The following is a 22532-nucleotide window of genomic DNA, read 5'->3' as shown; positions in this document are numbered from 1 at the left end:
GTTTTTTTTAAGTGCTGTCAAAATACATTTGTTTACACTTCAACTTCCACTGCAGTAAGTCACTGGTAAACTGTTCTATAAAACTGTACTGTCTTTTCTTCCCAAAAGATTACAGTATTCTTTAGGCAACAGTGCTGAAGGGATGAAGCATATATTCACTTTTTCTTACTAATTCAGCCTGCTGATGGCATGTCTCTTCAGCAGCATAGTACAAAACCTACATTGACTTAAGACTAAAAAGTATTCCCTCTCCTTTAGAGTTGGATATAGTTTGGGGTAATCTGATGGTGTATTATTTCATCAAGAGTTCATTTTCACAGTTCCAGCTGGTACAGGATCTCATTTTACACGTGGGAACTGATGAACACGGTTGTAGAGGCTGTTTTGCAAGAGTCGTCTGTTCTTTATCCTTCCCTTCTTGCTTAGGAGCTGCTAACAGCCCACTTAATCAGAGCTGTTGCCACCATTTAGGCAGAGAGTGAGGAAACCGCTTCACTGGAGTTCTGACCGAGGGCCACTGGAGTTTCAGCTCATAAACTTCTTTAAAGTGACCATTGATTTTGGGGATCTTTATTTAAGATAGCCCCAAGCTGCACAGCTGCAGCTGTCCTAAGTGTGTTTTACACCTGCGTCTCTTCCTCCATCACCTTCATTTCCACTTGACTGAGCCTCCCACCTTGGCTACCCGTTTTCTTGTTTCCCTTCATTCTGAGCAGTCATGTCCCAGCCTAAGTGTCTTATGCCCCGATCACTCTTTTTACATCCGTTTTCTGTAATCTTCTTGTTGAATCTGTGGAAAACTTGCTTGGGTGAACATTTCCTGGCCACCTGTGACTTCATAGGAGAATTTCCCATATTCCTCCTTTAAAACTCTCACTTTAGGTTTTTATTGAAGGCAGAAAACAGTGTCTCTTCTGTTCTTTTTCATCTTTGATATTTATTGTGCAGATATGTATTAGCCTGGTAAAGCTGTAAAATTGCAAAGTTGTGATGTTCTTCAACTGGTGGTGTAATAGTTTAGAGAAGGCTTTGCTGTCTGATAAAAATTACTTTGAAGTACAACCATTTAAGAGAAAGATGCCTTTTTATTTACCAAACACTTGAAAGCAAACCTTAAAAAACCCCACCACAGTAAAGAGCAAATAATTTTCTTCACAACATAGTGTCTTTCCTTTCTATGTGGAAAGATGGGATTCTTGCCAATCATAACATTTTTCAGAAGATTGCTGCTGTTTTCCCCTTAATATATTTCAAAGTAGTAAAATATATAAAAAATATTGATGAGCTTTCTCAAAAAATGTATCCAGTTTTGGTACATCTTGCTAAAATACCATTTAACTTCTTTTAAGGTGGAAAAGAAAGGATGTAAGAGAGAAGGAAAATCAGTAAACAGTACTGAAATAGGCTTTTTTGTTTGTTACTTATCTGCTAGAAAGACCTCCCAATGATGCATGGCTTTTGGAACCTTAGTTAGCTTCCTTTGGAGTAAATGGGAGCCTTTAACTTTTATTTTCCCAAGAGGGCAGTGAGGCTCACTCTCACTACAGTACCTCTCTGCTATTGTGTATATGATCTACAATACATGTATTTTTAAAACGTGCAAAATATTAAATGAAAAGTCTTGTAGATGGTAAAATCTGTCTATGTGCTTGCTTCAGATGCTAAAGGTACAATTAGCAAGAAGAGGTCAGCTTTCTAGTTTACTAAGGGATGTGGTTGTGGCTGTGTATGAAACTTGTTCGTAGCAAATTTTGAAGGCTTTTTTTTTTTTAAGAGAAAAGAAATCGTAACTAGAGAAACTACAATTTAAATATTAATGGTCGTTATGTTTTCCAAACCTTTTAATTCAGTTTTGGGTGAAAGAACAGAACAAAAACCTTCACACAAGAAGCATGGTCGTAGTTTGAATGTACCTTACTGACATAAACTAAACAGGAATTTCTACAGAGAAAAAGGACTTAAGAACTCGGATTTTTGTTAATTAAGGTTTTGGCAATCTGACCTTCCTTGGTCCTTTTTGAAAACCCCAATGCAGGCTGCATCATGAATGGCGTTTAAATTACTTGCATCTGTGACTGTAATGGGAGGAAGGTTCCCTGTTGTGCTGTGCTAGTTGCTGTATTCTCTGTCAGGTGCGTGTCCCTGGTCGGAGGGATTTTACATTCCCGAGAGCATCTGAGAAAATTTCCGGGGAGGGCAGCTTTTTAGAGGATGGGGTAGAGACTAGTCAGAGAGGAGCCTGCATTGGGAATGGAGGCTGAGGAGCAGAAAACAGTCTCAGTAAATGCTCAAACACAGAAACACAGACTTTCCTTCAGGGATGCATAGAGATTATGCAGAATCGGGTTGTTAATGGATTGAGAACAAACCTGAAAAAAAAACGAATCCACAGTGGACTAGAGGAGTTACTTAAGTCTTTTATTCATCTTGCTTTTAGTTTTACTGTTCAAGAGTTCCATGTTTTATGTATTTTTCTAATAACACTGAGCTTTGGAGTTTACAGTGCTTTCAGTGATTTTGATGATGCTTGTTTGGACGGAGGAATGCAGGCAACTCCTCCAAGCACTCGGTGACTCAGGGTCTCCTAGCAGTGGTGTTACAGGCAAGATGGGAATCTGAAGGCAGCCCTGGGTTTGGGGGCTGAAGCTGGAAGCAAGCAAAGACATATGTCCTCTGGAGACAGAGGCAGAAGATTTTATTTTACTTACAATTTGAAGAGAGAGTAGCACAGAATCACCCCCTCAAGTCTGCAAAGGAGCTGTGACATATCTTCAAAGAGCTGGCCAGCAGCATGGCTAACAGAGCTCCTTGTAGATCCAGGTGTCTTTGTAGCATCTGAGAGGGACAAATGTTAAAGAACCTAAAAAGAAATCTAAGTCAGGCATCGGGTTCATCTCAAGGCTCTGATGCATGACCTTTATCTACAGGGAGCAGCAAGATGGTCTGGGAGCCCAAGAACCAAGTCAGATCACTAGATGGGCAGAAACTGAACTGGGATTAAGAAACTTGAGCAGGAGGGATGTGGCAAAGGTAAGCCACTGCACAGGTGGAGTTGCTCACAAAAACAGAGTATCTGAAAAGTATGTGTTAAAATGAGTATGTTTAACAAATATATTTTACAAAGGTTTCCAAAATACATAAAAAAAATAAAAAAGCTGGCAAGACCTCTCTTACAGCTGTTGAAATTATTTACTTGCTATGGGACGATGAGGTCAGGGAAAAGATGCTGTGGCTCCATCACCTCCTACAGGTGAAAACTCTAGAAGTCACCTTATTGAGAGATGTCTTTAAAAGGGTGTAGGATTTAAATCAAGGTAGAAGGAGCCTTGGAACACAACTTTTGAAATAATCTCGGGATGTTACTGCTCTGAGAATAAGGCAGATGAAAATGGGAGGCATTAGTGCTTGTTGAGAACAAGATGTCCTGTTTTTGGAAACAGTGGGTTAAAAGGACTAACACTGGGGAGTTGGTCACGTACCGGTTTTGGTCTGGAACAATGACAGATGAACACTGAGTTGCCATTGTACATAAAGTTCTGTCTGCACTGTGAAAAGCAACAAAATGAGAGGATGAATACAGAGCGAGGTGTGCTTGAGAGTGGCGTCAAGATACCTGAGACAAGGAAGAAAAATCTACATTTTCTCGAAAGAAGCGTAGCCATTTGTGATAAAAGGGCTGTTTTGAAGCTTTGGAGACTCAGCCTGCCAGAGACTTTTTGAGAGAACTGGTAAAGTGTTTTCTTCTGCCTTGAAAGGACATGCAGGAGATCACGTAGGTAATTGTAAAGAGGAGGAACAGAGAAAATGCTGTCAATATTCTGCAGCATTTTGGCATGCTACTTCTTCAGCGAGAATCCCTTCAAGATGGAAAGCAAATTAAACCTGATGGGACTTGAAAGGGAGGCAGGTTGTCTCTCCCAGAGGATGGAGGCAGATGGCAAGTTGTCCTGGTTTTGGCTGGGATAGAGTTCATTTTCTTTCTAGTAGCTGGTACAGTGCTGTGTTTTGGATTTAGTAAGTGATTTAGTGATGTTGTAGTTGTTGCTGAGTAGTGCTTACTCTAAATCAAGGACTTTTTAGTTCCCTTGCTCTGCCAGTGAGCAGGTGTACAAGGAGCAGGGAGGGAGCAGGAGCAGGGCCAGGACAGCTGACCCAAACTGGCCAAAGGGCTGGTTGCTACCCTGGGATGTCATGCCCAGTAGATAAACTGGGGGAGTTGGCCAGGACCAGTATCACTGCTTGGGAACTGGCTGGGCATCAGTCAGCAGGTGGTGAGCAATTTTTGTTGTGCATCGCTTATTTTTGGTGTTTGTTTGGGGTTTCTTTCTTCCCTTGGATTTTATTCTTCCCTTCTTTATTACAGTAGTTATTTTTACTTCATTTCAGTTATTAAACTCTTCTTATCTCAACCCATGAGTTTTACCTCTTTCTGATTCTCTTCCCCATCCCACAGTGGGGGGGAATGAGCGAGCAGATGCCTGGTGCTTAGTTGCTGGCTGGGGTTAAACCATGACACACAAGTGAACCCTGCGCTGGTGGGATGAGGGAGCTGGGAGAACTCGTGTTCACCTTAAGTTGCATCCAGAAAGGATGAAACAGGACCTACTCATGGAACTGCTGGGGAAAAAAGTATGCCTGTTACTGTCATCTCATCTTTCAGAAACCTTGCTCATAAAGGGTTGAGTTATGTGACTGAAAAGGATGTGCAGGAGGAAGCAAGGAGAAACTACAGAGCCCACCAAAAAGGAGGTGACCTGTGTAGGACTACTTAAATGTGCTTTGCCCTTGGTGGGATAGGATGAGAGAGGGAAGAGGGAAGAGAAGGAAAATTGTTTCATATTCTAATTTTCAATCAAGCGAACAATTCAAGAAGGCAAGGAAGAGGCAAAGCGGCAGGCAATTTGGTGGCTATTCAGTAAGTTTGAAAGATGGGTTTTAAGCATTTCTGAGGTTTGCTGTGACTTTGGAAGTGCTGATCGGGAGCAGAGTGGTAGAAGGGAGGACTGTGAAATGGGTAGGGATGGACATGTGAGCAGTCTTTTTCCCTTGGGACCAAGCAGGCTACGTGGTGTTTTCTACAAGTGGGAAAGGTTACTGAGTTGCGAAGCTGAGAGCATGCTTGAAGGAGACGACCTGCCCTGGAAGGACAAAGTGGGTTACTGGGGAGATTGTTCATAAACCCTTACAATTCTGTTACCCCACTTCAATTTTTATTTCCCATGAGATAAATACATATTTACTTCAGTTTGTTCTGGTAAAAGTCTGCTCTAGAATTAACAGATCCATTCTTGTGGCTTTTAGGTGTCTTGTCATGAAAGGGTGCAGGCAAATGCACCTCCATGGTCTTACTTGAGGTCCTGCCAGGCAATTTGTTAATACTATACATCAAAATACTTACATACGAGTGAGATCTTGAGAAATCATGGTGAGCTTGGACATTTTAATAGATCCTGCCAATCTTTCATGGGACAGCCTCCCTTGGGTGCAGGAGTGACCATTTGCATGATTGAGAGTTCTAATGAAAATTATTTTTTTAAGGCTTACTGTTAACCTATTCTTTGGTAACAAAGCAAACATGAGGAAACAAAACAAGGTTTTTTGAAAAATTGCAATTCATAACTGCAGTTACAGAAAACGTAATGTGGTTTTGGTTTGGTTTTATGGTGGTTTTGTTTTGTTTTTTCTTTTTAAGTGCAAATGGTCAGTTTTTGAAATAATGAGAAATTAGAGAGGGGAAAGGAAAATTGTCTGTACTTTCAGACAAGCTCTATGAATGCAGTATTAGATGCTTGCTGAGCTTTTAATTGTTCTAAGCGAACAACACTTCCCTAGTTTTAAAGGATAAATGAAGTTTGAAGCAATTTGCTGTATGATACAAAATACAGTGATTCAGCATTCGTGATGAGAGCTATTTATAGTTACCCTATTTTTATTCATAGAAAAACAATAGCACTGAATTTCAGGCAGTTTGACCAGATGCTTAGGAAGGTCTCTACTGAAGCTGAGGAAAATATCATACTGCTTGATCTTGAAAGCTGAACTCCTGAGCTCCTTCGGCATCATTTTAGTGCTGTCCTCCTGAAGGTGAAAAAGCAGTGCTGTGCTGGAAAGCTGCATAAGCAGTGTTTCTCTGAAGCCTAATCTGTATCCACTGTTAAGGGACTGTCAACATTCATTGTACTTGTATTTTTGAAGAATTGAGCAATATTAATTAATCTCTTAATTCTAACCATCTCTTTCAGATTTTCATGATGTTCTGTTACCCGGTTGCTGCAGCCAATGTGGATCTGAATGCCGTGGCTACAGAGGCTTCTTACTTTCTCATGCTGGATCCCTCAAATCCAAGAGCTACTTGGCAGTTTCCAAGGCAACCACCTGTGGAATAATTAAAAAGGATGAAGTGTTAGTGTGCCAGATATAAGGAATTCTTGCCTGGAGAGAGCACTTCATTTTCATCTGTCTTGAAGAATCAAATGTCTTTCTGCCAGCAAAGTTAAGGTAGTACAATTAAAAAGTACTCATTTATTTTCTGGAGGTAATGGAAGTTTGACTAGGAGCAACAATCCTAGTATGACTGTGTACTTTTCATTTAAGAAAATAACTTGGGATCCTTCTATGTTAAGTTGTTGGGTATACTTAAACAGAAAATCCAGGAGAAAGATGATGATGGAAAGGCAATGTGGGTGAACAGTATTTCGTATCAGTAAAACAGTTGCATGAACTGTTTTGCACTTTATGCCATCTTTCCTTGCAGATGATTTTAAGCTGGTAAGGACTAAAATGGAGCATACATTAGTGGGAGCATAAATATAGGAAGTGCAGCCTTCATGCCAAGTACACTGAGATTTCTTTGGCATTCAGTGAAGTGATAGATATAAAAGGAATGTAGGAGTGGGCTTACTGCAAAATGACAGTCAGAATCAAAGATCGATCTTTATCCCATAGCTTAAAGGATATGTGGCAATTAAGTTGATGTTGAAACTGAACTAATAATCAGGTTTAGCTTCCTTGGTAAAGCAGCAGCTAAAACAATTTTGAAGACCACATTCTTAGATTCAGAACTGAAATTACATAGTGGGGAAACCAAAACGTAAGCAAAAGAACTCTGTTAGAGTAACAAATAACAAAAATAGCAAATTCAGTTCTGCAAGTTTGAAATGTTGCTGCAAAAGTTTATGATAAAGCTGTTAAGCTTTAGATAGCTGGAAAAGTTTTTCTCAAAGTATAGTATGTTACTGAATATATCTGCTTATTGTATCTTCCTTCTCTGCCAGTCATTCAAATACATTTGAATAGGAAAATATTATTCATTTCTGACAATGAAGTTAAATGGAGAAAGCCACATTCACGTTCTTCCCATAGTTCAAATAACTGTTCAGTTAAGTCTGGTTACCTAGCTTGATGCTTTTGTGTAGTTAATTTCAGGCGTGATGCTTTTGTGTAGTTTATTTTAAGCAAAAAAATGATTTCTAAATTTTGAAGTAGAAATATTTGGGATGCCATCTGGGCTTTACATAATAATTTTTTGCTGCCAAAATGTTTGTGGGATTCTGTTGGGATGTGGATGGGATTTCACATTCCATCCCTTCCACAGCACAAGAGGGTCATTGTTTTTACATACGGTAGGTCCAAGAAGCAGTAGGAATTGTGTGGTGGCAGCTTTGTGATTTGAGGGAGTACAAACAGAACCTATCCGGTAACCACCGTTACCTTTTACAACTGTTACAGAATTTCAGAGGCTAATACTTGTGGGTACCAACTGAGTCCAACTGCAATTTTCAATGCTAGTACTTGATTTCCAGTTTATTGGTTCCTTGTCACCATGGCTTAAATGCCGAACTGACTTTCTTTTTGAAGTAATTCTTGGCTGTTCAGTTCCTTTCAGTATGGAGCTGAGGAAAATGTTCTTGGAGACAAATACCATTTTCACATGTGGAAGCAGTAGGCTGGCAAAGTATCTGCATCAAGCACAGTGAAGATGCTACAAAATAGGGACACAGCACAAGTAGAGTAAGGGTAGTCGGTGTGTGAATCCAGATCTTTTGCTTTCCAGGAAGCATAAGTAACTCTAAAAGGAGGAGTGGATAGTTTTGAAAGAGTGTACGTGTGTTATTTGCGTAAGAATAACATAATGGCTAGGGAGCAATCACGTGAAGTAGTGCAGGATTCCCAAGAGTGTACGTGGAGGAGAAGTGTCATCTTGGACACCCCTAGAAAGCATACTAAACACATGCAAGTACCTCAGGTACCTCTGCTTTTCTATTTTTAACTCAAATACTGGGGGTGAGATTCTTCTCATGAAACTTAGATCTTCAGGTACTGCTGAAGCAGGTGGTGAAGAGCAGGTAGGATGAACATCTCCTTGAAGGTACCTGTCCTAGACCCCCTTGAAGGGGATGGCTGGCCTCTTAGAAGGTTCCTCTAGAAAGGCACCTCTCTCTTCATAGTTCAGCCTGGACCACTGATGCAGCCTGGATGTCTTAACATTTCAGAAACTTCTAAGTGGGTGATTAGATGTATTTTTATGTGAAACTAATCTATGCTTTTTTTTACCATATTTCATTTGCAGTCCAGAGCTTCTCATGCTAAGTGGAGTTGCACTGGATTACTGTTATGACTCATTTAGTCATCCTCCTTTTCCCAACTGGGACATTTGACCCTGGCAATTTTTCCAGGCTTCATATACAAGGCTGTGGTTCGGTATCAAGGGTAGTGGAGAGCCACATGGAGTTTGTTAACATAGTTACTAATAGAAATAAAGCCATACGTGCTAAATTTAGGCAGTTGGAATGTGTGAGAGAAAACACAGTGGCTAGGCAAAATTGATATCTAATGTTCTGTATATAGGCTATGTTTTAATAATCTTTATCCCTGAGAAGTTTTACAGGACTGAGGGGGAGTAGTGATTTGCTCGATAATTTGCATTTCTTAAAGTGATTAAGTACATGTCAACATAGAAGTTGTTTTTGTAGCCTTGGCTATTCAGAGTTAGTACTGTATGCACCCATTACAAGTAAAAATTTTCTTTGTATTCCTCTTTTTGTAACAGAAGATCTATGTTATGCTTCATGTTGGGAGTAACTGATGACCTTTTGAAAAAAGGGAAAGAAAAGAAATAGTGATAGAGTAATTCTTTTAAAGGTTAGCTAGATAGAATGATTTGATTTTTTCCCCACTTGCTATACTGTCAGAACAGCTGTATCATAAGTGTCTCCACTACAGTGTTGTAGTCTAAACGTATCATTAAAATACTTAATTAAAAAAAATAATGAATAGGACTGTTTCCTAGAGTAGATAACACTTTTCTCTTGTTGCTTGGAAATCCAGGTAATTTTTCAGGTTGGAATTTTTCAAAGGGGTGTTTTCCTTTGGGCTAGAGGAACCTAGAGTAAAAATGTAGAGGAAATGTAGGGGAAGAGTGGTAAGCCGCAAGTCCCTTCCAGTTAGTGGAAGAGGGAGCTCAAATAACAAATGGACTTCTTTGCCTAGGCTTTATTTTGGAGACCTGATCTGTGTATCGCTGGAGATTCAGAGTATATTGGTCTGGGCAGACACATCAAGCATCTCGTCAAGATGTAGAAAAGATTTTTCACCTTCCCAGAGAACAAGAATAATCTTTGGGTATATCAGTCACCAGGATGCTGTGTAGAGTTGTGTATTTTAAGGTCTTTAAAACCATCTCTTTGCTCTCTGGCTGCTTGGACATCAGAAGAGGGTTAAAATCACCTGCCCAAAAGTGATAATGAATGTTTCCCAGATGCATCAATACAGGATGCTATTTTTGCCTATCAGTACCACTATAAAATGAGAAACTCAGTAAAATGCATTGTACTCAGTTGTATTGGGCACAGCATTCCAAGTGAATAGCCACTACTCTAAGAACAGTTACAGTGACAGCAATCACAACACCCTTTCAAAATGAGAAAACTGTTTTGCTGTGCTAGGTGGGTGAATGGTTTATGGGGATCAAATCAGCATAGCAATTTTAATGGTTTTGCAAATAGAATTATCTGCTAGATGATGGGCCTTATGCTCAGTCATGAGATCCCTTTCTCCCTGCCAGCTATTAACTGCTGTGCATTTTGGATATGTGTTTTCAGTGTAGGTCAGAGGACTTTCCCTGATAAATTATGCAGAAAGTCCAGAATAGAATGAAAATGTCAGTCCACTTTATTATCATTCTAAGACCAGTTTAGCCCTTTTTGGAATCAATGACATAAGCAATTTTTTAGTTATAGCAGTAGAGTTGTTTGTATTAATCTGTGTACAAATCCCCGTTTGTGATCTGAATTTTTTGTTAGGTTATATAGCTCTTTCCTCTTCTGTTATTAAAAAAATGAAAAGACTTGGGAATTACAGAATCTTACTTGGTTGAGAGGTGGAATGTGGCTTTAAATTGCTATCCACGGTGAATGTTTGGATATTTGTAACAGGCAAGGAAGAGGCTAACAGTTGACAGTTCTTTGGGATATTGTACTGGAGCTAGACAAAATGATGTACAGAGAGATAGTTAAAGTAAGACTAGAAGGGCAGCTGTTTTTGTACACCCATCTAGAGCAGTAGCTTATCTCTACCAAGCACCAAAGTTGGGTAACTGAGAAGCACAGGAACAGAATGAGAATACAGGACCATCCTTCTGCATGCTTTTCAATCTCCAGACATCTGTAGTACAGGGATTTACTGAGCTGCATGTCTGGGTTTTTTTAGATGTTTACTGGACTTATCTTAGGAATTTTTTTAATCTCTTTTTCAAGCAGTGAGAAGTACTGGGAAGTGTAAGTCTGGATTCGCAGCTTAACTAACACAGCAGCCTGTTGGCTGAGGAACCATATTCTTTTGTTAAGTTTTGAACCTGAACTCCATTTAAAATGCAGTTCCTGTAGTGGAAGAGATGCAAATAATCCATCCCTGTCTGCTATCTCGAGGACAATGATAATTTTATCTTGGCTTGTTCCAAGTGTTAAGAATCAGTTCAGAGCCTCTTGACTTACAAAGTTAAGACCACTTTCCCCACCCCCAGTTACCCTACTTCACGCTTCCTTTCATTGAGATACTTTACGAGTTCAATACTGAATTTCATTGATGTGTTTTATTGTCCAGTCAGTAATCTGCATGCAGTTGTTTTTCAGTTTTTTTCTACTCATTTACTGTCTTTGCTACTGTGAATAACTTGGTATCATCAACAGATGTTGTCATCTCACTGTTGAGCCCTTTTCATGTCACTTACGAATTCACTGAGCAGTGCTGGGAACAGATCCCAGCATGGATCCCTGTGGAAAAAAGAGCTGAAATTGCACCAAGTCCTGCCAAACGCAAAAGTGGCTATGCCCACTGTTGCATGTGGCCCAGTTGAATTTGTAGTAATTTCACTGTTGTTTTGGTACATTTGTAAATGTGGAGTCACTGTAAAAAATTTTTGTAGCAGTGGATAATTTTGTGTATAAGGCATAATGTCATTCTTTGACATGTTTGTAATTTCACATTTGAAAAAGGTATGGCAGGGAAGGGATTCACCTTTTTGGATGACTGAGGATGGTTGCCTTAATGTTTACAAGGGCTAGACCTACTTTGTTCACAGGATAGCTTTTCTGAGTTTTTATTCATGAAACTGCTTGCCTGGAACTTACTGGTTTATTGCTCCCTGCATTGCTGCTGCTTAGAGAATAATGTTGAATAAGGGAAATTAAGCAAATGAAAAAAATGTCACCATCATGGTGACACACTGGTTTTAGATGATTTAAGTATAGGAAGTTACCTTAGCAGTAGAACTGTTACTTGTTCTTGTTTTCTGATGTTAACATAGCAAACAGGTAATGCAGTATTAAGAAAACTGGATCAGATCAAAAAGACTGGTAGCATAAAATTATTGTTCTGATGGTAGCCTGTAGCTGCAGTTGAGGGAAGTGTGTGAGAACAGGATACGTAGTTCTGCTTGCCACTGCATTGCCACGTATCCTTCCAGCAGCCTGCAGTCTGGGAGCCCTGAGCTGCAGGCTGTATCATAACTCCATGGTAGCTTCCATGAATTGGTCCAGTGTGAACCCCTTTTGTTCATCCTGATGACCTTAGAGCTGTGAATGACAGTTTATGAATCCACTTTGTGAAAAAGGCTGCTGCTGCTTTGAATGTGTCAGTGTGATACATCTATCCGGTCTCTCTTCAGTTTTTATATTTTGCGAGCTGAGGAATCTTGCTCTGTTTCATCTCTCCTCGTGTGCAAGCTGCTCCCGAAGTCTTGTCTTGGCTGTTCTGCACGCTGGTGTGTTACCCCCTTTCTACGATGGTGGGACCGAAACACCATGCAGAGTTGGGGATACAAACATGCTGCAGCCAAATGCAGTGTCATGCTGCTGCTTCCTGTTACCGTCTCTGTTCTCTTCCTAATTACTCCTGAAATGCTGTTTGTTTTTTTCACTGCTGCTGTTACGATCCTGTATGAAAATTGTATTTTCATAAAGTATCCACAGTGACTTCAAGGCCTCTCCTAATTAGGAAAAACTAATTTAGAACCTGTCATTTTCAATGCGTAGTTAACTATTTTTTCCCAAATGCAGGGCCTTGCATTAATCTACTTGAATTTCACCTTCCCCATTTCCCTCCCAGTCATGCTGTATAATAACTAGTTGGAAGAAAGGACTGAGGATCACTGCTTTGATGCACTTGGTGTTTTATCTTCAGTAGACCTGTGACCTCACACTGTATCCTTTGCAGCATAATTTATTGCTAAATTTAAATGAGAGGTCTAACTACAGATCTGTATAGGAGTCTACTTTTTTCTGCGTGTACATGGATATGTTCTTAGCATGTTAATTAACTGTTGGAATAATAAGACCTTCCTCCTTACTGCACTACAGCTGAGTTTTCTTCAAGAGCTTTCAGAGAAGTTGGTAATTTTCGGGGACTTGCAATATCCCATTAATCAGAGCTCCTTCAGCGCCCTTGTGTGTGTGACCTGCATATAGCAGTCTATCAGCTGGCGGTTTTAGTACCCTGTTTTCCTTTGAAATCTGGCTGAGTAAATGTGCTCCTGGCTATTTTATTACTAGTAGACTTTATCAGTTAACAGTTCTCAACTAACTGGTGAGGATCCTTTTTCCTTTTCTGCTTTGCAGGCAGGCTCCAGTGTTGGAAGTTCCCTAAACTGTTACGTACTGAATGGTGAATTCATACGGGTTTTCATGTGGCAAAGAAGTATTTTTGAGGGTTTTTTCTCCCCTCCCCATGGCTTTCTCTTGTTGAGCATGCCTTATACCTTTTTATCACCTATTAGCCCAGCAGACTTAGTAATGAGCTTCATCTTTCTGGTGTCCTTGATAAAATCTTCTCCTAGCACATCACTTCTGAATATTATTTTTTGTATAAATATGTATTTATATATATATTATATGTATATATGTAAATGTAGCTTGAAATACAACAGTTTTGCATTTAGTTTGCTAAAGTTTTTAGGTTTTCCTGGCACCTTAGTACGACTTGGCTCTTGGAAGGGCGTGCTTTTTTTAATGGGTGGTGGTGGTGGTGGAGTATTGTTGTTGGGTTTTTTGGGGGGGTGTGTGTGTGGTTTTGTTATACTTACCCTGTTCTTTCATATGCAATATGGAGTCTTTGGCCAGCTGTCAATCCCTAAAAATCCTTACCTTTTCGCCTATTCTTTTTAGTTTTCTTTAAAGAAGCTTCCTTTTTTTCTTAATCACAGAATGCTTGAGGTTGGAAGGGACCTAATAAAGGTCATCTGGTCCAACCCTCCTGCTCCACCAGGGTTGGGTTTCTTTTTAATTGCATAACTAAAAATAGAGAAAACTAATGTTTCAAATAGTGAACTTGAGTGCATTGTAATCATTTATACAGTCCCTCTTCAGCATTGAAGATCCTGTACACAGTTCAGGACTGGGTCAAGTCTTCTGTTAAGTGTTTTCGGAATTGTTTGAAGAAGTGGTAATTGATGGTCTTAAAAATGCAGTGTTTACAACATATTGACAATACTGAGGATTTATCTGTCTCTGAAATCCTACAGTTTGGCCGCCTTACTTTCAAGAGGTGATGTTTGTCACTGGTAACTGTCAGCTGCCTTCATGGGGCCATGATATTACCTTCCACTTCAGGCTGGAATTTGGAAGCCTCTCTGTTCTGCTGAACTTGGTTTTGCTTTTCTTACTGTGCTTTTGTTGGAGGGAGGAGGGTTTGAGCTTCATGAACTTTCATGCACTTCAAGATACTCAGGTCAGTCAGACGGTGTGACATGGGTCCTACCAGAAAATTTCTTCATATGGGGTTGTGGCTTTCATCCTGCTGGAATATTCTGTGTTATCCAAAATGGCACCAGGCTTGTGTTTAACAGCAGATGCTGCACCCAGCCAGTGAAGTTGGAAGAGCAGTTTGGTTCATCCTACTGTAAACATCTCCATGTGGTCAGATGAGTTGCTCTCTGCATTCCTCCAGGTCAGTAGCTCTCCAGCATTGTGGGTGTGGGTGTGTGTGTGGGGGGTGTTTGACACCCAAAATGCTTATAGACACTTCGTAGACATTGAAAATTGAGTGAATTAAATCCCACCCTGGTGTTTGTCTTCTGAACTGGTGAGTGTTTTAATTTGTAGAGACTTTTTTGTCAGTCATTGTGGTGCTTAAGGAAAAGCAATCCAGATCACTATGGGATGGTGAAAAGCAAGGAGAAGGCTTGCAGTGTCTCTTTGGGTAAAATGAAGGGGTAGTCTTGTGGGTAACCCAAAAGGGTAAAATGACAGTAGAATTTAAAATTAGTTTGTAAAGATAACCTAAAGGTAATGTTGGTTGCAAGGAACAGCTTGGTGTGACTTGGGTGGTTGGTAGTTTTGCTTGATTTCTTCACTCTCTTAAATAAGTGAAAAGTCTGCAGCCTAGAGATGTAACCAGATACATGTGCATTTCTACCCATACATACTCCATTTCAGTAATGATGCTGCAGGGTCTCTGGGAGGTATGGAGAAAATAGGAATAGTGATACTTTTTGAGTTTGAATTCCATGGCTGAGGCATGAGATGGCAGTGCTGCCCACAGCTGTCAAATCCATTGATGACCAGCCTGTGCTCTGTATAAAGTAGGATTTTTGCAGTGCTTAACCATAGCTTTCTATTAATGAGATTTTTGAAGTTGTGGAGAGAGAAGCGTTGCCAGAAAGCAGTTCTTCTACTACTGTAAGATAGCCATGACAGTGTGGGCTCAGTGGGTTCAGTTTTGGAAGTGTCTATCACCACAGTGGTTGTAGAAAGAGCTTGAATGAATGAGGAAAACCCCGATACTTTCAACAGAGGAAACTGGGTGAGATGAATCTATTCTTAAAGGTCAGATTTAATTTGTGTGTTACCACTTTTTGTTCACTGTGGTCAGCGTCAATATATGTTGAGCTGTTTATGAATTTTTAAGATGAGTTTGTGTCAGTTTGGAGGTATTAATACACTACCAAAAAAAAAAAGTCAAAAGAACAACAAAAAAACCCCATAAAAAACAAAGCCACACCAAACCCTTTTGAGTGTGTCTTTTAGCATATGTTATTAGTGACTGTTCATCGAAGTGACTGATCTGACTTGCTGGAAATTTTGTGGTGCTTTACCCTCAGCATTATGAGACTGCATGCTCGAGCTCAGATTAGTGTGGGTGAATGGACAGTACTGCATAAGTGTGTAAATACAGACTCCTAAGCAGCCTTTGGGCTGAGGTTCATGAACTTTTTCTGTTCCCTTTTGTTCTGTCTGTAGCTTCCTCGGTTTTGGGCTCTGCGAGAATGCAAACTGGTCTAAAAAATATGTAGATTATATAATGTAGTACTGGGTTTTATTTCAGCTGAATGATAGCTGAACTCGGTTTGTAGCAGGTTTGAAATGTTCTTCTGTCCACCAGACAATGCCAAGGCTGGGGCTGAAAGCAGGTGTTTGCTTCAACAGTGATGTTCACTGATCTCTTGTTATGTTAATTTGGGGAAAGGTGATATTTTCTGGAGGACTGAAAGATGCTGCGAGCACACTGTTAATTTGTTCCCATCAAATAAGCATAGATTGAATACAAATGCCCGGGAATGGTGTCAGGACAGAAAAGATGAGGGGTGTTTTCAGTTAATGCCTGCCAAGAATTAAGGAAAGTAACATAAAATTTTTGTGGTTTGGGAGAATATTCACTCGGCGTTGTCTGTTCCACAGGTGAGGGCTCTCTATTCAGAGTACCTCACTTAACTGTTGTGAAATGAGGGTTCGCATACAATTTGCAGGGGGATGTTTCAAGTTCTCAGGGATATAGTAACTTGTTGTTCAGTTGTGGAGCATTTCTCAGCATTCTCAAGGAAATGACCCCATAGTCCTTGCTCGGGCAGGGGTCTCGATGAAATCAGTGGTAAGGATTTGTGGTTGTTACTGAGGCCTGGATAAAAAAACGGTTTACTCTGTGCTGTCATAAGTGTGAGGCAGAACTACTCAGCAATCAGTGAATAATCAGGTTTGTGTTTATTCAGAGAGTTTGTTTCCTTTAGATTGTCTATTTTCACCTTCTGTGGGGTCCTAAGGTTATTTCAGGGAACGGTATTTCTAGTATTTTCTGTTTTAGACACGATGCAGGATTTCAAATTCTGCTGAGGTGTTGGCAGTGATAAATATGTGGCTTGTTTACAGTAACTTCTTTTCAGATTTGTAATGGAAACTACCATCTTTACAGATCTTCAGAGCTCTGGTTACTCTGGAATTGAGGGTTTCATCTCACCTAACTTGTGTCATGAAAAGTGGCATCCATCTAATCCAACTGAGTTAAGTTTACTTTCATCTGGATATCTGATTTTCAGAGAACTAAAGTGAGATGACATTTATCCGGAGTGTCTTAATTGCTGGAGTAATTTCAAACAACAAGTAGTAAGATCTACTCCTTTCTGTCATCGTCATTCTAAACAGAGAACTTGGGCTTCCTTCATAGTTATGTCTTGGTGTTCTGCCATAAAAAGCAGTCTAAAGATAATCATGCAAAGGAAACTTTGTGCTCAGTGTGTAGGGTATTTGTGTTGATAGAAGAGGATTAGCATCTGAAAGACTTAGGTGTAACTCACTTGAAAAAAAGCTTGCTTTGGTATATAAGCAGTTTTTCCAGAATGATACTGCTTCTCTTCCTTGAAGCTCTTCCAACTTAAACCCATATGCTACTGTAATACCAGCGCACAAACTGTATTAAAATATAAATGAACAGAACTGCAAGTTGAGGTTTTAATTCTGCAGAGGGATCCATTTTGGGTCCCTCTTTCACTCTACAAAAGACCTAAAGTTAGTTTCGACACGTGCCTATGCAAAATATTTTGGAGACTTTGGGTCTGAAATCAGGATGAAGAAGGTGAGAAGGAGAGAAAAGTAACTTCTGCAGTTTCAGTGCCTGGGAGAGTATTTGGTAAGTAGACGATGAAATTGCTATTACAGAAGACACTTCGCTGAGGTTTAAAGGCTGCCGATGTGCCATCCAGTCCACTGTGGGTATCATTTTGGACTTCATGGTAGACTCTGCCTCTCTTGGATCATTTAACCCTTTTTGTTAGGTTGTAGGTTGCCGCTAGGTCACTGGTGCTCAATGTGGAAATGAGCTGTGCCTGTACTGGTAAGCTAGGCAGAATTTAGTGGGTTTGAAGTGGCCTGTGCTCATCCACACCATCAATCTTCAGCACGCTTGTTGACATTGCTTGGCCAACTAACGTTATCCTAAGCAACATGCAGTTTGAGGATGGTGGGATGCCAGGTCTGTGGTGGGACTGTAACACCCTGTGCTGCAGGCAAAAGCAGCTCAGCTCTGTGGATGCAGGTTATTCAATGAGACTTGTCCTCAGTGCCAGAAGTGGGTCCTTCTACAGTTTGGTTTTTTTTGTCCAAATACAGGGGTAGGCACAGGTGGCTTGGTGCCCAGTGTTTCACCTACAGCAAGTAGAGTCAATAAGGCAAACTTTTTGTAAGCAGCTCAAGAACCTTGGATACTGAATCGGACATCCAGCTTATCTGGTAACTTTCAAGATGGTAGTGGTAGGTTCACAGTGGTCTTTACTTCTGCTGTTTACTTACAATAACTTTACTGCACAAATATTTGTGTTATGTAGGATTTGGACTTTCAGAGATGGGTGTTAATCTTCTAAAATCTGCTTGTGTATTTGAACAAAATTCGTGGACCATGTAAACATGTTCTTTAATTGTGAACAGATAGGTAAGATGCCTCCTTTTTTTGTTTTACATAGACATTTGCCAAGGACAAACATTAAGTTTCCCAGCTACTTCTGTCCTGAAAGTCACGTAGGGCCCGAGTCATAACAAACTCTTTGACAGAGCTGTAGGTTGTTGTCATTCATGGGGAAGTGCTCCTGCTGATTTTATGCGTGCTGATCTGATAGTGGTTGATGCATTGATCTCAGAAGGAAACAGGTTAGTTCAATTATTGTGTTTAATTCATTAAAACCATAGACAGTTATTTTAGAAATAAAATTGGTTACTTTTAATGTTTAAAAGGTTGGAAAACTGGGATGCTGAACAGTACTGCCCCCTCCCCAAGTAAAGACCTGACAAGAATGCGTGGAAACTGTTGATAACATTCCTGACCAAGTATTCAGACATGATTAGGCCGTAGTATTTCAATAACTGATAATTAATGAGACATTTATAAATAACACTTTGAGTTCTTTTTACGTGCGTTCGGGGTTTGTTTTTTATTTAGGAGCGGGGAGGAATGTCAGACAAATTTCAGGCATTTCTGTGCTACCTTGGAGACTAGGAAATGTTTCATTATTGGCATCTGAGATTCTTACATAACCTGGTAATTCTGGGAACAAGAATTTTAAGGAAAATGCTGAGCAGTGTGAGTCTTCCCATAAAATTACAGGATTCAGAAACACTGTGCTGAATATTTCTGTGATAATTTCCCCAGAAATACTGGTATTCCAGGCTCCTGGAATGCATTTATTTTGCTAGGATTGCATCATTAGGGAGTTAAACTCCAGTCCCATGGAGTAAATTACATGCTGGCAGTTATTACATAAACCCAATGTTTTTGGTTTTGCAGAATATTAAAACAGAATAAAATGGAAGTGTAAGAGTAAGGAGAAGGTGGTGAGTTTACCTCTTGGCATCAGGAGCAGAAACAGTACATATTTAAGATGTGGTTTGTATATTGTTGTGCGTGCAGCCCCCAGCACAGGCCTGTGTGAAGGAGTTTGCCTTCATCTCTTACTGCTGTCAAGGGGATTTTTGTTTTCTCCAGGTTCAAGATACGTAGTTCTAATGGGACAAGCCAGGAAGGGACTTTCCTTGCTTTTATCTCATGGGAAACAGTGTGACTTATCTTACCTGCTCTGTTTGCTCAAAACTGTTAGAATATTTAATTAGAGGGGTTGATTAATTTTTTCAGTTACTGTTGTCCGCTTTGTGAGTTTTGCGATTCTTAAGTTGGTTAGAAATTGCAATGTTCTGATACCTTCTTGAGAGTACAGATAGTCTGACACAGGAATCCACAGATTCAGGATGACTCAGAATTAAAAATGAGTCAGTTATGCCTTACTCGGTTTAATTTTAAAAAAAATACAGAATTAAAAGTAAGTAAAACAGAATCTTACGGTGCCTTGTCCAGTACTGTGTAAATTGACTTGCTGTATGTGGTAGGGAAGAGTGACACCTTTAGAGGTGTATGATTTAATACCGCTGTAGCAAGGGCAGTAGAGTGACAGAGTGAGTAAAACAGAGGAGTGGCCTGCACTCCTGAGCTGTCTTGAGTATCAGAGAAAGCTGAATCTGGTTTTGTAGAAGAGATTTTGAAGATTTAGGACCTAGCATGAGATAAAAAATAATAATTTTTTAAGATTGAATACCTACAAGACACTATCATTAGTTCCTGAAGAACTACTTGTGAGTCTTCAATAAATACTGTTGGACATCCTGTTCACAGCTCATCTTCTAGAATAGTATTTTTCAGTATAGAAAACATAGAGGGGTTGGAACTAGATGATTTTTAAGGTCCTTTCCAGCCCAAACCATTCTGTGATAACTGTCAAATGTAAACTAGTGCTTGCTTTTCATTTTGATTGACTTCAGAATCTGTTTCTTGACACTGAAGAAAATAAAGGATATAATCTTCCTCTCATACGGTGTTTCTTACAGTGTTAATTAATTTATCAGGACATGTTTGTTCTACTTGTTCAAACCACTTTCCTCTTGGTATGCTCCATGCAAGGTGTTACTGATGGGCTCTGTGCACGCTGGCACAGCCAGCCATGGAGGTGGGGTATGTGCTTCTAAAAGTCTTCTCCTGAATCACTGAACTGTGTGTACTGTCCACTTGCATTCCTCCAAGCACTATGTCAGCTTCAGTCAAAACCTGAGGTTCTGATATGACAGAAGCGATGGCAATAAAAAGTGTTTGGATGATAGGAGGGTTGGAAAGAGGGAGCTGTGTCATGAAAGCAGCAAGCATGTCTTTATTCACTTCTGTTAATTGCTTTTTTGGCTAAACTAATGTCCTCTTTTTACATAAATTGTCATCATAATCTAGTAATACACAATTTAATTTACCACTTTTTCTCCTCTAAATTAAAGTCTTGTGTTTTCTTTCTTTTTGTGTCTTTAGCTTCTATGTTACTTTTTGAAGTAATGAGGCAAAAGAAAAATAGTAGGTATTTTCCATGCTTGGTTTTTTTTCCAGGTAAGTCTACCAAGGCGAGAACCATCTTTATAATGCTTCTGTCAAGTCAAAAGAGCACAGTTCATTTTTAGGTGGCATACAGCAGTAAGGATTACATAGCAGTAACAATAAAATGAAACATTAAAATTAACTTGAATACTAGTTTTAGGATTTCATAGCTACTTTTTAATAAACTTTGAGATTCATGTCTCTATACCAAGCTGGTAATCTAGTCTGACTCTGTGCAAGAAGATGAGAATTTCTCCATGGAAGTGGGTCTTAGGACTAAAGAGCTTTCTTATGGCATTCTAACACACCAAATAGTGATAAATAGTTAACAATACTATTGCTAAAAAGTGACAGGTTAGTTCAAATTTGAGCTTCTTTGGCTTCCAGCTGTAGTATCTTACTGTGCTTTTCTCTCCAAGGATTTCAGGGTTGTTTACTTTGTGAATATGACAAATTAACACCTATAAAACCAAGGTTACCTACTCATCTTCTCCTTGGATGAGGGAGATGTTTGACCCGGAGTCATGAAGTCTGTGTCCCTGCTGGACCAACTGTTTTCTGAGGTCTTCCTTTGAATGCTTGCCAGTACTTCTGCATCCTTGCAGTGTGGATATCAGAACTGGACATGAAGTTCTAGCTTGAATTTTAGCTTGATTTGTTTCATAAACACTGAAAGGTGATGTCATCAGCCAAGCCCTTCATACAGCTTTGCCCTGCACTGGCAGTCCATACCGGGGTGATTTAGTACAGTTGCTTCAGAGCCCTTTTCTGGGTAGAAAGTGTCCCAAGTCACAAAGGAGTAGCCTGTGTTCCTTCTTCAAATGTGTGTGACTTTGATTTGTTAGGATTGCAATCAGTAGTTATCTTCAACCACCAGGTCATGATGGAGTGCTACTGTTTCTGCTGCCAATACTTCAGTTATCTACAAACATTCTCTCAAGTATTCTTAGATTATTTATAAAATTACCAGGTCCCAGTCCTGTATCTATTGTTCCTTCATGTCAGCCATGCTGTAATAGGTAACCCTGCCATCCACTTGCTTTGTGTAACAAAGCAGGTACCAGCTTTGGAAAAGATGAGGAGACTTTGGTATCCCAGGTGATTATTCTTACGGACGGAATGAGTCATTTTTGTGTGGACTTCTAACGTGTGGGTGAGTGAATCATCAGGTGTTGAACAGATCAATCTTTTTAATGGGACACGCAGAAGATAATATTTTTCTCACTGAGATAACTTGTACCTGTCTAAAGAAAATACTACAGAGGCTGAAATACAGTGACGTGTGCCTTCGAACATTTTACCTTGAGAGATGATCCATGAAACAGCCCAGTGTTGCTTTTCATGTTTCTTGGTATGTATGGGGGGGCAGTGACCTTTAAAGTATTGTTAAGAGTAGAAGATACTTCTTGAGGGGGGGAAAAAAAAAAAGTACAGAAGTTGCCCAATAGTTGCATAAGAAACAGTGCACAAGTTTGACTTTCTCGTGTACTTGTGTTACAAAACAGTTGTAGGTGGGCTGTGGTGGTCTCTTCTCCCAAGTGACAAGCGATAGGACGAGAGGAAATGGCCTCAAGTTGCACCAGGAGAGTTTTAGGTGGGATATGTGAAGAAATTTCTTCACGGAAAGGGTGGCCAAGCACTGGAACAGGCTGCCCAGGGAAGTGGCGGAGTCACTATCCCTGGAGGTATTGCAAAGACGTGTTGATGTGATGCTTTGACACATGGTTTAGTGGTGGGCTTGGCAGTGCTGGGTTAGTGCTTAGCCTCGATGCTGTTAAAGGTCTTTTCCAACCTAAATGATTCTGTGTAAATCTGCGTGCTACACGGTGGCAATCCAACATGTATCAGAAACAGGTGAACTGATAAAATGTGAC

At 39.9% G+C, this 22532-nt stretch overlaps 1 long non-coding RNA gene across 4 annotated transcripts in view; it reads left to right on the top strand.

Moving 5' to 3' along the window:
• LOC106112105 (uncharacterized) overlaps nt 1-22532 on the top strand; it is a 131733-nt gene that overhangs the window by 32482 nt on the left and 76719 nt on the right. For all 4 annotated transcript variants that reach the window (XR_008747756.1, XR_008747755.1, XR_008747758.1 and 1 more), the window contains exon 2: nt 6243-6498. This is a non-coding gene — a long non-coding RNA (uncharacterized LOC106112105). The remainder of the gene's footprint in view (nt 1-6242; nt 6499-22532) is intronic.

The sequence above is a fragment of the Falco peregrinus genome, chromosome 6, assembly GCF_023634155.1.
Source record: "Falco peregrinus isolate bFalPer1 chromosome 6, bFalPer1.pri, whole genome shotgun sequence".
Taxonomy (NCBI): domain Eukaryota; kingdom Metazoa; phylum Chordata; class Aves; order Falconiformes; family Falconidae; genus Falco; species Falco peregrinus.
Note: the sequence above shows the minus strand (reverse complement) of the source record. Positions and strands in the feature narration are given on the sequence as shown.